The sequence below is a fragment of the Toxorhynchites rutilus genome, chromosome 3, assembly GCF_029784135.1.
Source record: "Toxorhynchites rutilus septentrionalis strain SRP chromosome 3, ASM2978413v1, whole genome shotgun sequence".
Lineage (NCBI taxonomy): Eukaryota > Metazoa > Arthropoda > Insecta > Diptera > Culicidae > Toxorhynchites > Toxorhynchites rutilus.
The window spans coordinates 51,085,059-51,098,237 of record NC_073746.1 but is presented as its reverse complement, the minus strand read 5'-3'; the positions used below and the strand labels follow the sequence as shown (position 1 = coordinate 51,098,237).

Sequence of the window (13,179 nt, the reverse complement as noted above, 5' to 3'; positions counted from 1 at the left end):
GGAAAATTTGATTTTTCGGATGACCCTTAAATGGAAATGGGTACCCTAACCCTGAGAACCACTATATCGGATTGGCATGGGATGGCTGAATGCTATCATAATGTATCCAAATTCTTCATATACCAACACATATTCGCCATGTAAGTGTGTTCTATAATACAACTATGTATCTGGGTCAACAATCATAGTTCGTGAAAAGAACAAACAACTGTGGAAAGATATCTTGCTTCAGTAATATTATGAATGTGATATAAATATTCGTAAAATCGCGCGCTATGTCACGTTGGAAAAAGTACTTTTGCTAAATTCCAAGTGATATGAGCATAACAAAAAAAAAGTGAATTGAAGCGAAAACTGCCTCAGAGAGGATAAATAAAACTGCAAGTAACTCACTGACAATCATTAATATTTGATGTTTAGTCCCTTCTATTTGAATGTGTTCAATTAGAACGATACATTGGCCGATCTCGATTTATAATCTATAAATTATGTGGATTAATTTATTAATTTATAGTTTTTTTCTTCATTATAAAAACATCTATGGACTTGATTTTGCACCTTTGATGGTCTTGATTTGTGGATTTAATCTGGCACCACTATCATGGCTGGCTACAATGTAGCTCAATAGAATGAACAAATGAACCACCATTAGTCACAGTGTTCATCCAAACTATTTACATTGCAACTAAACACGACGAAGGCAGCATTTCGCAAGTATTTTTAATCGGATATTTTGGTCGTTCTATGAATATATTATCATCTTTGCAGGTGTCTGATTGCTTATTAAGAAGCTGGTCTGGTGGATTACCATACATAGCAATGTACAACAACGGTGAAGGAGGTAGGCAACTAGGAAAAAAATATGTGCATAAACAAGTTACTCGCTGCTTGATTTTTGTTCCGGCAATTTGTGTACGATTCTTTCTAGAAAGTTCGGGAAAGAAATGGTTATTCTTACACAGAATAACCATTTCGTACCGATATATAAAATAGCATATATTCCCGCGGAAACTAAAAATAGTAAACTGTTCAAGCATGAGTTAAAAAATGTTTCCATTGTTTGACCAAAGTGGGTCCCACTGGTGGCACATTTTTTTTACTAAATGATTTAGGTGTGAAATACAGGTCGGACTCGATTATATATAATCACAATTTAACTTTCAACGTTAATAACATAATAACATAATCGAATCACAAAAAAAGCTATTTTTCTATTAATGTTTGACATTCATACAATAATGAAAAAATTGTTTTTTTGAGATTCGATTATGTATGGGATTTGAAAATAATTGTTGAAAAAAAATGGCCAACTGTATATAATCGAGTCCGACCTGTACTAATATCTCTCACAAAATCCGACAAAAATATGTAAATAACATGAATTTGTTTGATTTTATCCGAGCGCGCGAAATTTCATACACTGGATATGTTGACTTTGTAACCATTTCAAATGGCAATTCTATGTTTCCTACCACCACCATAAAATGATGAATTAGAAAGTTCCACCTAATTTGGACTTAATTTTTTGTACACCTGGGATATAATGGATTAATGCCATCCGATTATCTGGTTTATGGAAGAGTTGCTGTTTTTTTTCCGCCTGGAACAAATGCGAATATGTCAGAAGGTTTTCCTACGACTGGCAACTGGCAGGCAAATATATCAATAGTTCACAAATTAGGGTACAGGAACAGTCCAAAAAGAACTTTTCGTAAAAAAATGTTGGTCAGCTCTTTCTTTGCAAATCGTAGGTCGCAACCGCAAACTAACGGAAGAAAAATTAATTTTCTTAGATCTTCTAATCTCCCTTTTCAATTTACTTTTTACTATGAAATTCCTAGAACTTCTATCAAAACTCGTCATTATAATATCAGATTATATTCAGACACAGTTCTCATTCAAGATTTTTCAACCACTTGCAAATAACATGTTTCTCCATGTTGACAATTCCTTTCTCGAGTTTTGCTCTCATCAACACATTCGGCGAACCATTTTTATTTATATAGATAGAAGACGATATAGGAGTGCGTTTTATCACATTAAAATCCATTTCCATTTTCGAACGAAGATCAATTTCGTTAGCGTTCAAATGGACTAAAAACGCTTCTCAATATGTAATTTTAGAACATATGCGAATTGAATTTTCCTAATTTTCCCAGTTTCCTCCAGAGTTTTCCGAAAATTTTCAATAGTCATTTTCATGTTTGATTGGAATATGTTTGGTTGAAATATGTGTATTATTTTTATGGGACCCCTCTCCATTCCAGAGGAGGTAAGGTTGTCATACCATCATAGAAATATTTCTCGTATCTAAAAACCCTCACATCCCAAATTAGGCTCTATTTGCTTGATTAGCTTTCGAGTTATGTAGAAGTTTGTGTTTCATTGGTATGGTTTATCCATCTATTAACAATAAAAAAATTTAGCGAAAAAAAAATCAATATAATATTAGTTATAAGATGATGAAGTGAGGGGGTTCAACAAATAGTTTTGCCATGGAGTACACGATTCCAGCCTTCTGGTTATCTGAAACTAAAAAATCGAACAGATTCTAGATCAGTAAAGATGCCGCTATCGCAATAACCTCGGATAAGTCAAAAACATGTCCTTTGACAAATTGGCAGCCGTTCGGAGAGAAAAAAACCTTGTTTAAAAAGTTTTTTCAAACCTTTTCCGTTTTTTTTTAATAGTAAAATTAAACAATTATTATTTTTCATTGGTTCATGCGATAGAGAGATGCATACAGATTGTATTCATATAAATTCGACATAAATCCGTTCAGTAGAATTTTAGATATTGTGCACGCTAGTTTGGAAAAGCTCGTTTCGAGAAAAATACGTTGGAAGTTAAATGTTATTGCTGTACTAGATGAGACACATCATCACTAGAATTACTCTAATTCAGCAAATAATGGGATATTCTGAAAGTCTTTTCCAGGGTATATTCTTGAACGCTTAAACTTCAGAAATATGAAGAGAAAAGAAATTGATTTTTTTCAAATTTCTAGATTAGAACAAAATAGTACATTGATTGAGGACTATGAAATTTTTGAACTCTCTTTCTCTGCTAATGGGATTAATAATATAAATTTTCATTCAATATGAGAATTGAATATTTATCATTAGATTATATCTGTTGGAGCAAACTTATATTTTTCCCAGAACAATTTTGAGTAATGGCATATCCAAGCAGATTATTTTTATTAATTGCTGTTCCGCATGTGTATTTCTTTTCCTTTTTTAAAAGTTTATGAAACAACGATTACCTGGTTAAAAATGATAAAAAATACTTTTCTCTTATTTCCTTATTTTTTCTAATGTTTCGTATAACACAAAACCACTAGTGGAACACGTTTATTCTGGATTCCTTTTTTTCGTTCAAATATTTTATTTTATATCCCCCGGATTTCACACATTGATAGTTACACATACGAATGGAAAAGTAAACAATATCCAATTCAAAATATAAAAAGTTGCATGCAGACACAATTTTTTTTTCTGTTAAAAGTTGTGGGTTTTATGCTTACGAAATACGATCTGCGGACATAATTAAAAAACCTAGAAAAAGCCTTCCGACTCAAAAATTGCAATATCTTCAAAAGTGGCTGGAAAAGTTTAAAAGTTGTGATTTCAATGTGAGGAACCGCAAGACCAGATCGTTTCGAAAAGAAGACAATGTTGTGCGTATTCTAGGATCAGCGAGGTATATGACGAAATATTTCAAACCTTGTATTTGAATGAAAAAAAAACCGGTTCAATATGCATACAACTGATATCAATTTGAAATCATTTTATAGTTATTTTTTGTTTTCTTTAATGAAAAAAAAACAATGAAAAATTATAACATTTTAGTATAAAGGGTGTGTCACATCAAATTGCATCACGGAAAAAAACGCTGTAGAAATTCGCCCAGTAGACCGATCCTTTTGAAAATTTTAGACAGTAAAATAAAAACTATTAAACAACTTTTGGCATTTTCTTTTTATTCATACTTCGAGCCCAAGCCCGTATGCTCGCACCTTCCTTTTTACCCCGTCCATAAGGTTCTGTACAACGTCAGGTTGTAGTTTTTTTTAACAGAAATCCATTTTCTCTTGAAGTCCGCCTCCGATTTGACAACTTTTAGGTTCTTCCGGAGGGCCTGCTTCATAATCGCCCAATATTTCTCTATTGGGTTCCGGCGCGTTGGGCGGGTTCATTTTCTTTGGCACGAAGGTGACCCCGTTGGCTTCGTACCACTCCAACACGTCCTTTGAATAGTGGCACGAAGCGAGATCCGGCCAGAAGATGGTCGGGCCATCGTGCTGCTTCAATAGTGGTAGTAAGCGCTTCTGTAGGCACTCCTTAAAGTAAACCTGCCCGTTTACCGTGCCGGTCATCACGAAGGGGGCGCTCCGCTTTCCGCAAGAGCAGATCGCTTGCCACACCATGTACTTTTTGGCAAACTTGGATAGTTTCTGCTTGCGAATCTCCTCCGGAACGCTGAATTTGTCCTCTGCGGAGAAGAACAACAGGCCCGGCAGCTGACGAAAGTCCGCTTTGACGTAGGTTTCGTCGTCCATTACCAGGCAATGCGGCTTCGTCAGCATTTCGGTGTACAGCTTCCGGGCTCGCGTCTTCCCCACCATTTTTTGCCTTTCGTCGCGGTTAGGAGCCTTCTGAACCTTGTATGTACGCAGGCCCTCCCACTGCTTGGTCCGCTGGACGAATGAACTTGACAAATTCAGCTTATTGGCGACATCCCGGACCGAACTTCTCGGATCACGTCTAAACTGCTTAACTACGCGCTTGTGATCTTTTTCACTGACGGAGCATCCATTTTTGCCGTTCTTCACCTTCAGGTCGATGGTTAGGTTCTCGAAGTATCGTTTTAGTACTCTGCTGACCGTGGATTGGACGATTCCCAGCATCTTACCGATGTCCCGATGTGACAACTCCGGATTCTCGAAATGAGTGCGCAGGATTAATTCACGACGCTCTTTTTCGTTCGACGACATTTTTCCAAATTTACGAAAAATTGACAGTGAAGCATGGCCAACGGATCTATACACTCTTATCTGATTATAAGTGAAAGCTGAAGATATAATTGCTAAAAATTAAATTTCTACAGCGTTTTTTCCGTGATGCAATTTGATGTGACACACCCTTTACAATGGTAATCTGCTTGTCTAGGCTCATTTTCATATACATAAACACTGTTATCATCCCTATCTGCTGGATCCGTTCACCATCTTCGCTGTGGAGGATGTTTCTGGATAGAATTAGGAAAATCATGCTTAATCGATTTAACTTATTCATAGATCTATCCTAACCTCAATCTATACGCAAATCTTAACCCATTTATAGTAATGCATTGGTAAAACCTGTGACTACATAGTTTTTTTTTATTTTACTTCTATGAAAAATAATGTTTTTACGGTCCCATTTTTCATAAAATCAAAATAAAAAAAAAGTCAATGATTCAAGATCGCATTTGTCTCTCATTAAGGTGAAGAAAACTTAAACTCAAATATGTTTAGTTCTATGCCAAAACCCCTAAAAAAATCGTAGATGAAATCCAAAGCAGAAAAAAGCGGGAGGGTCTGAGTCTAGATGCACGGACGGAAGAATGACCGTAGGACCTTTTTGTTCGAATTCCGACTATGAGATTATTTGTTTATCCACTTCATGAATTGTCTCAGATTCCACAGATTTTATCTTATGAACAGAATTCATAAAATATTAGGTTGGGGGAAAGTAATCCATTTTTTTTTTTGGTGAAATTCAAACTGTTTTAAATATGCTTCGGATTGTCCGATTTGGGTCAAATATGCATAGTTTTATTGTAAAATTTGTTGTATTTTACTGTTGCAGTATCGGCACCATAAACACCATTCACAATTTCAGCGGCTGGAATAAACAAAATACAGCAAAAGATTTTTTCAGTGTGAAATGTCAACTTTACAACGAGCCTAAATTTGAAATTGTATGATCGATATTACGCGAAACATTGATCACTAAAGCCAGCTACCGAGAAAATAATGCTAATTGGCTTCAATTTGATACATCGATAGTTGGAATCGGTCCTGTAGTTTAAAAGTTACGATTTAAAAAAAAAAATTCGGAAAAAGGAGAAAAATCGATTTTTTGGACCACCTTAAAATAGAATTGGGCACTCTAATAAAACAATAGAAAAATACCGGCCTAATATTTTGCGATTAGGAACAAAACTACCGCTTTTCACGGAAATCTGAGAACCACTATATCGGTTTGGCACGGAATTGCGGTAGGAGGATTTTTTCATCAAATATGATCCTTTGCAACATTCTGATATATTCCGGATATATATTTTTTTATGTTATAAAGGTATTTCTAGACTATAAGAGAATGAATCGAAAGATAAATTCTTCTTTTTTTATTCAAAAAAAAAAACAAAATATATTTGTATAAAACAATGAAAAAACAATTTGTTTTTCGATTTCATTACATACAGTGAAAAGAATTTGATGTCTCTATATAATCGGGTCCTCCCTGTATTTTGACACACTATGTTTGTGAAATATTGTTTAGAATTAATAAATTTTAGTTTACATTGGATGTTTTGATGCTTAGATGTTTCCAAATACGTTATATATGTGCACCCGTGGCCGAGTGGTTAGCGTCTCACATTATCATGCCGGGTGTTCGGGTTCGATTCCCGTTCTGGCCGGAGGATTTTTCGTCAAAGAAATTTCCTTCGACTTGCACTGTGGTCACGCGTATTCTAGAGCTTGCCCCTCGGAATACATTCAAGGCGTGTTATTTGGCTTAAGAAATCTCAACTAAGTATTAATGAATGACGCTAGTTAATGCATATGTTGAGACGGCAAAAGTTCCACAGGGAACGTTAACGCCATTCAAGAAGAAGAAATACGTTATATGAGTTTTATTCAATGTTCCAAGAAAATGTTATGCACATAAAGAACCTAGGTGTTGTTATGATTATGAATAAGGTGTTTGCGTACAAGGTAAAAGTGATAGATAGGTATACATCTATTAGAAAACTATCACCGCAGTTTTGCTCTTGATAAACACTCATTTGTTTGTCCATCTCGTTTGAAGCAAACAATAATTCACCTCTCTGTCTTCGTTGCGGTGGTCATTTGCCGAATGCAGCCACTGCAGTTTGCGCACCATTCGATCGATCGGCAGCACGTTTGTGTGTACAATTCGATTATGAGTTTTGTCGTATTGAAGCTCATACAGCCGGGAGTGATTTTATCTGCATCTGAAATCAGCCGACCGCTATGTCGCGAGCGAAGGAAATTGCTCCTGACAGTTTGCGCAGCAAAAACCACAACTGCACATGCCAGAGACAGCGGATAATGCCACATCGATACCACCACCATTATCAAACTGATGCCCGTTGTTCGGAATGTGCGGTGCGGCCGTTGTGTCGTCCTTGCGAGCAGTATGCGTTTGTTTGATCCGGTTTAATTATCCAAATCTGAGGTTTCCCTTCAGCTATTGAAATTTATTGGTGTTAGTCGACGGTTTGTTTGGGGTTTTGCTTGAGGTTGTATTGACCAATATGAAAAACAATACACTGGGTAAATACGTTCGTCTTAACGGTTCAACGCCAAGCCAAACAGACCGAATTTATTCATGTATACCGCAATGGTCATATTGGTCTACAATCTAGACTCTAGATAATACCAACCAATTGCCGCATTCCGCGCGTTGAATGTCCACAGGTATAAATTTAAACAACATGCAGTTGATGAAATACCAGGGCCCATTGAAATTAATTGAGTAATAGGTCCTCCACCGAAAATGACTTTAGTGCGTCCTGATTGCCCCGTTTCCTGTTTCCCCGATGACTTATTATGATCGTATTTTTTTATCGCTGGGAAGGTAATTAATGGCCGAACTGTGACAAGTGCGTTTTTATTGAGGCCCATCACCAAATTATGCGATGTTCACACGTGTCGAGGTTCATTTTTGTTTCATTCATGCATGGCCGATTGACGTAAGTGGGAAATTAATTTCCGTTTTGCTTTATTAATTGTGTCACAATTTCTCATCTCCACCACAGTTTATTGTATAGGCAAATAAATATGAAGTTTATGAATGAGATACGGGTTTGACCAACGTCTCAATCATTACTCGGGTCTTCAATCATTACTCGGGTGAGTGCTGTACCCTATCACTGTGATAAACTTTCTCCGGCGATAAAATTGCTATTCATTCCTCATTTGAAATCGTTTCCGTTCGTGTTTAATTTGTCATACAAATTGTGCACAATTAAGAAAAACCAAATATGAAATCATTCAGTTCACTGCTCCAGCTTATGTAACATGTTCACGTTTGTAACTCGCTTTCTCACCTTTTGCACTGACCCAGCAATCGGAAGTAGAGCGCGCGCACACATGGAGAAATCAATTATCACATGAAGTATCCATTCACCTCCCACCACCACTAATCCCACATCCGGACACACCCGAACACCCACACGGCCAGGCGAACACCAGCCATCATGTATGCGATTGAAGAAGCACTTTGAATATTCATAAGGTAATTGAAACAATTTCTGTACCATTTGTTCTTGAGACGTGGATGAAATTAAGGATTTGAGCAGCTTTCGGCAATCGGGTGCCACATCCGCTGGGTTTCTGCATATTTCGGATAGAGTTATTGGATTATATTGTGGGGCCATTCTGGATAATTGATAGTTTCCATTCGATTTGAATGGAAACTTCAATTAGATTTGTGCGTTTCTGTGTTATTCGCGAAAAAGATATTTAATTGGGTCATCCGTTCATTGTCCCATGTAGCCTTGCTCCGCAGGAACGAGCCGGTTCATCTCTAGTTTTCGTGGCACTCAAAATAATACGGACATCTCCATTGTGTTAAATTATTAAATCGAATTAGGTGTAAATTGCTTTTCGGAAGATCAATTAAACTTTTCAATTTACAATCGATATTATAAAGCAAATAATATGTATTTCACAAATCGATGGATTTTGTTCAATGTTTGTGTGCGCTACAAAAGGAAAACTTATTTTGATTTCCGGTCTATGAAGGAGCTCTTGTGATTATTTGCGCTGATTGAAGCGTTTCAAAAAGTAGGGAACGAAACATGTAATTAATGTATGATACGGCCAGTGTATGACTGCGTCAAAGTAAATGCTCCTAATTTGGACATGTAAGCACGTATTATTGAGCACGTAACTCAAAATACAACCAAGACGTGTTGTTTTTCAATGATCTTTGCATACAATTACCGTTTCGAGACAGGTAAAAAATATACAGGGTATTTTTTCTGAAAAATTGGAAGAAAACACAAATAAATGGTGTTCACTCAAATGCATGGCGTTATATGTGAAGATTTTAGTTTGCTGCTCGCTGCTTTTTTTGCTACATTTTCAATTTCCATAACTCGAATATGAGCAATTTCAAATGAAATCGACAAATGACAAAACATTAGTATTTTTGATTCGAATGAATGTTTGTATTCCGTTTGGGTTGGAGGAAATATGAGTTTTCCACAGCAATTGGGAATTTTTTGACTCAATTGTAACTTTTGAGAAGGGCGTATAGATTTTAGTAAGAGAAATCTTTGATAGTTTATATCTCAAAAACTGAGTCGTGCCGAAATGATGTCTTAGAAAGAGTTACAGAGCATTGATGTTAAAACGTGAAAAAAATATACACTGAGAAAAAAATCGGTACCGTCATCCGGGGGCAAATTAATCACCGGGGTGAAATTGATCAAACGTATTACTGAAACAAACATGAATTTTTAGAGGTATTATGCAATTTAATTTTAAACTTTTTTAATCTAAAATGCTCAATAATCATCTGAAGGTGCTTTTTGTCAATGGCCCTCAACGAATCACTCATTAAATTGCATGAAAATTAACATTTTTCTGAATAGCATTTACGTTTCCATTTTTAACTATGGTAAAGAAGAATATTTTCAACGCATCAAAGCAATATTTATAGACGCTAAACATATTGATTCACTTTTAGCCGATACTTGTCGAGTTGAATAAACGACTCAACTGTAATAGATTCGCACATCTCCTCGCTCAATTGGATAACAAATCGAATGTCACTGACTGACAACATTCTATTACTTGGTGATTTCAATTTGTCCGGTATTAGGTGGACTCAGAGTACAAGTAAACACTTGTATCTATATTCTTAAAGCTCATCTATGAACTGTTTAACCGAACGTTTACTAGACAGTTTTAGTGTTGCCGGTTTATGTCAAATGAACGGAATCCTCAACGATAATAATCGTATGCTCGACCTATGTTTCACCAATTCAAAAATGGTTCACAACACAACGGTGATCAAAGCTCCTTCCGCTTTAGTTAAAATATGTCGTCATCATCCTCCGCTTCTTGTTTCGTTGATCGAAACGTCACCACTCGTCTTTATTGAAACCATCGAATCTACTTACTACAATTATCGTAAAGCGAATTTTTCATCAATGAATCGTTTCTTCACAAGTATCAACTGGGACGACATTCTGATTGACAGCGATATAGAGGTAGCCACGCAGTCTTTATCTAATGTTATTCTCTATGCGATTGATCGATTTGTCCCCAAGAAAACAGCCTGCAACTCCCGTTATCCGCCATGGTCTAATAATCTTTTGAAACGTTTGAAGAGGGTAAAACGTTCTACTTTGAGGAAATTTTCCAATCTCCGTTATGCTTTTTGGAAAGCCCGTTACTCAGAAATCAACAAAGACTATAAACAATTGAACAGAGCGCTATTTGGAGCTCATCTGGACCGTGTTCAGAGTAATCTGAAAAAGAACCCACAAGAATTTTGGAGATTTGTTGATGTACAGAGGAAGGAGTCAGGACTACCAACCATAATGACACGCAACAATGTGGATACTTCAAACAAAATAAGTGAGCTATTCCGAGAACAATTCAGTAGCGTTTTCGTTAGCGAAAGACTTCACAATGAGCAAATTTATGAAGCCGCCAGTAGTGTACCTTGCCTACCTGCTATCTGTATTAATCCTGATATAAGTTCCAGCAAAGTACAACTTGCGTGTTTGGATCTTAAGATATCTTCGAATCCTGGGCCAGATAGCATCCCTTCTATCGTATTGAAAAAGTGTTCAAGCATACTCTCTTCACCGCTAAGTCTATTGTTCAGTCGCTCACTACGCTGTGGAGTTTTCCCGAAAATTCATTCATTCGTTTCATTCGTTTACCCCGTTTTTAAAAAAGGCAGCAAAAAGGACGTCAAAAATTATAGAGGTATCGCTTGCCTTTGTTCTATCTCCAAACTATTTGAGATAATAGTTTTGGAACACGCCTGCAGTAGTTACATCTCCGACCAACAACACGGTTTCGTGCCCAGAAGGTCTACTTCTACAAATCTGGTGCTGTACACATCGTTCATCGCCCGCTCTCTGTAGTCTCGTAACCAGATCGATGCTGTTTATACAGATTTTTCGGCCGCGTTCGACAAAATCAATCACGATATCGTTGTCGCCAAACTCCAGCGTCTAGGTTTCCATAGTTTTCTTTTGAATTGGTTACACTCATATCTGACTGATCGTGTGATGTCAGTGAAAATCGGCGATACCGTTTCATCTCCTTTTCGGGTGACATTGTCTAAAGTGTCCCAAACTTGCATATGCGGACGATTTTAAATTGTTCTACACTGTGAATAGTGTCGATGATGCGACATTCCTACAGTAACAACTCGATATTTTCTCTGATTGGTGCGAAACCAATAGAATGGTTTTAAATCCAGCAAAGTGTTCAGTCATATCGTTCACGCGGAAACGATCGCCTGTAACATTTTCGTATAAAATACGCAATATCTCTTTGAAACGTGTTGTAACTATCAAGGATCTTGGTATCGTCTTAGACTCAAAGCTAACGTTCAACGACCATATCTCATACATCACCACCAAGGCATCTAGGAAGTTAGGTTTCATTTTTCGCATCACAAAGCAATTCAAAGACCCACATTGTATCAAAGCTCTTTATTGTGCTTTAGTGCGCTCTCATCTTGAATATGCGTGCATAGTATGGTCTCCCTACTACCAAAATAGTGTCCAGCGAATTGAGGTGATCCAGCGGAAATTCGTCCGTTTCGCCCTACGCAACTTGCCCTGGAGCGATCCTTCGAACTTACCCAGCTATGAGGATCGTTGTAAATTGATCGGACTAGATTTGTTGAGCTTACGTAGAGATGGATCTTGGTATCGTCTTAGACTCAAAGCTAACGTTCAACGACCATATCTCATACATCACCACCAAGGCATCTAGGAAGTTAGGTTTCATTTTTCGCATCACAAAGCAATTCAAAGACCCACATTGTATCAAAGCTCTTTATTGTGCTTTAGTGCGCTCTCATCTTGAATATGCGTGCATAGTATGGTCTCCCTACTACCAAAATAGTGTCCAGCGAATTGAGGTGATCCAGCGGAAATTCGTCCGTTTCGCCCTACGCAACTTGCCCTGGAGCGATCCTTCGAACTTACCCAGCTATGAGGATCGTTGTAAATTGATCGGACTAGATTTGTTGAGCTTACGTAGAGATGTAGCGAAGGCAACTTTTATATCCGATCTAATTTCCTCGAAAATCGATTGTGCTGATCTTCTTCAGTCAATCGATTTTAATATACGCCCTCGTAACCTGCGTTCACATACATTTCTCTGCCTTCCTCAGTCTCGCACAAACTACGGTTACAACGAACCCGTATCGAGTATGTCTCGTGTATTTAACCGCTGTTACTTATCTTATGACTTTCACTTATCTCGCGCCAGTTTAAGAAAGGCGGCATTCTTAACCGCTCTTTCCAGTTAGGCATAGTTCTAAGTAGATTAAGTATTTTAAGTTATTAATTTATTAGGTATCATTAGGGCACTCATGTTCAGGCCTATTGATAGTAATGAATAAACAAACAAATTAGTAATAAAATACTTGTAATTACTATTCAAACAAGTGAGAAAAAACTATTTTACAAAAAAGCACCACGAATGACCAAAACCGAATCCCATCATGCGACATATCGAACGTCTTGGTTTGTCAAAACTAGCTGATTGGTGACCGTTTCAAGGGTATTTAGCCATATTAGGATAACCCAAATGGTCTCCGGATGACCTGCAGTTCAGTGTTTAAATCGAGTAATGGAAAGACATAACCACACCTTCAGGTGGATTAGGTCAGACTTTTGTAT

General features: G+C 37.1%; 1 long non-coding RNA gene across 1 annotated transcript in view; it reads left to right on the top strand.

Moving 5' to 3' along the window:
- Nucleotides 1–245: 245 nt before the first annotated feature.
- LOC129777573 (uncharacterized) overlaps nucleotides 246–13,179 on the top strand; it is a 59,292-nt gene continuing 46,358 nt past the window's right edge. The window contains exons 1-3 of the long non-coding RNA XR_008743260.1: nucleotides 246–384; nucleotides 621–714; nucleotides 769–841. This is a non-coding gene — a long non-coding RNA (uncharacterized LOC129777573). The remainder of the gene's footprint in view (nucleotides 385–620; nucleotides 715–768; nucleotides 842–13,179) is intronic.